A 2625-nucleotide genomic window follows, 5' to 3' on the forward strand; every position below is an offset into this window, starting at 1 on the left:
ACCTCCAATTTACTCCTTTTTGCATCTTTCATCCAAAAGTGCCTTCAAAACATAAAACAAAGAATTTCAAGGCATTTTATATATAAAACATAGGCAAAACACTAGTTAAATGTGGGTGAAACTATCGAATAATATGGTTGCATCATGGCATCTCTTCACTTTTAGATTCAACCTCCCCATTGTCTTTTGTGAGCATAACTCTTCGGTTTGGACACTGAGATGCAATGTGCTCTTTCCCTAAACACTTAAAGCATTTAATATCTCTATCACGAGTAGGTTGAGATTTAGATTTATCTTTCCCATCCATATGAGTATCCTTTTTGGCCTTAGGTGGTTCGGCCTTCGCATAAGGATTTGGTTGGACATCCCCCTTTCTCTTCAAATTAGGCCTCCATGTTGAGGAAGATGAAGCCGAATTGGTTTGAAAAAGTGTACTACCCCTTATCTTTATTTGCCTCTCCACCTTCGTTGTCATATGGACCATGTCCTCCAATTCCATACAATGTTGTAATTCTACAACATTCACAATGTCTCTATTCAGCCCATTTAGAAATCTAACCATAGTAGCTTCCCGATCCTCAATCACATTGACTCGATTCATGGTGATCTCCATCTCCTTGAAATACTCATCCACAAACCAAGAACCCTGATTCAAAGCCTACAATTTCATATACAAATCTCTATAATAGTGGTTAGGCACAAATCACCTTCTCATCAACACTTTCATCTCCTCCCACAATGCTACCGGCCTCTCTCCACTCCTCCTTCTACTAATCATATTCTGATCCCACTAAATCAGTGCATAATTTGTGAATTCAATGACAACCAATTTCACTTTCTTCACCTCTGAATAGTTATGACAATAAAAAATCCAATCCACCTTTTTCTCCCACTCCAAATATGCCTCGAGATCATTTTTACCTTGAAAAGAAGGTATTTTCAGTTTGATAGGATCCAAATCACCATCTAAATCAGCATGTCCCCCAACACTACAAAAATTTTCCTTTTGGCCGAATTGGCCCCTATTTCTATTCCCAAAATCCCTTCAGTTTCTAAGCTGCTGAAAACCTTCCCAATGGCCTATGGCCTTATCCTTAAAACCACCATCACCAATATCATCAATGTCTTTCTCAAAATCCTCATAATCAACCCACCTTGGCCTTTCGGCCCTACTGCCATTGTTTGCTTTCAGTTCAGCCCTAAGCTTCCTCACCTCTTGGGTGCTTGTACCAGCCATGTTACCATGTTTCTCCACCCTATCAAGTTTGTCACACATGTTCCCCATCACAAAATTCATCCTCTCCATTATTTGCGTCATGGCTTGTATTTGGAACTTAAGTTTCTCCTCGGGATGGGGTGGTGTGTTATTTTGATCTGACATGATAGTACTTGCAAAATTTGGTTAGTGGTAAAAAAAATATATCCTTACGTCGCTCGTGTTTCCCTCAAACACTCTTAATATCCTCACATGCTCACACCTCTTGTCTCACCTTCTTGTGGTTCTCGCAGAACTGAAACCAACACCAAATAGAACCAATCTTAGCAGTGCAATCCAAATATATATATATATATATATATATATATATGACTTAAGAAGCAATAAAAACCAAAAAACAAGTAAAAACAAAACTACGATGATAGTGTCGCGAGTAGCAAGCGAATCTATCCGAAATACGAACGAAACTGAAGACTCGAATAAAAAAAGAAACAAAATATGATGAAAAAACACCCAAATATGTTGGATATGTTGAAAATATACTGCAAGAAATGAAAACAACAGAAAGAAAGTGAATTTCAAAAGTTGACGCAAAACAGACTCGTTTACGACGAGTTAAACCCGAATCTGGAACCTAAAGTAAATGATGTCCAATTAAGCTAAAATTTCAGATATAGTTTGATATCAACCTAAATAGATAGAATATGAAGTTTGAGCAATTTACGATAAGGTTTGGTATACTGACGCAAAAACAATATAAATCAGACCTAATTAGACTCGAAATTGAAAACCAAAGAAAACGATATCCAATTGACCCCAAAATTAATATATGGTGTGATTAAAGCCCAATAATTAGAATATCAAATTTGAGCTAATTCTAAGTTGATTTGATCCAATTTTCCCTTGTTAAGTTTTCTACGGCAGAAACCAATAAACATCTTCTAAACGATTTTTTTTTCCACTAATATATTTTGTACCGTAACCAAATGAAATAACTATATTTTTTTTAATTTTTTTTGATATGCTGCAAAATCAAGGAGAAGAAGAAATTGGCCACTAAGGAATTTTTGCGGAAACAACAAGAAATGAAAATTTCAGAAGGATATAGCCTGATTAATGGAGCCAAGCTCTGATACCAAATGATGCAAACCTCATGATCAAGTGGTCACACAACCCACACACAAAGACACCAATTCCTAGAAAGCCAAGTAAAGTAGGTTTGATAGGAGTGTGACACAAAGATAATTTGTACCTAGGCACCAGCACTATTAGAAACGGAAAACCCCCACCCAACGAATATTGATTTGTGAACGAGAAGTATAAGGATGACACCATGAAAATAGTTGTTCTTCGATAAGTTGTTTTTTAGTTCTTTAGAGAACCATGGAAGGGAGATTATCTCACCAACA

This window comes from Populus alba, chromosome 16 (genome assembly GCF_005239225.2).
Source record: "Populus alba chromosome 16, ASM523922v2, whole genome shotgun sequence".
Classification (NCBI taxonomy): Eukaryota; Viridiplantae; Streptophyta; class Magnoliopsida; order Malpighiales; family Salicaceae; genus Populus; species Populus alba.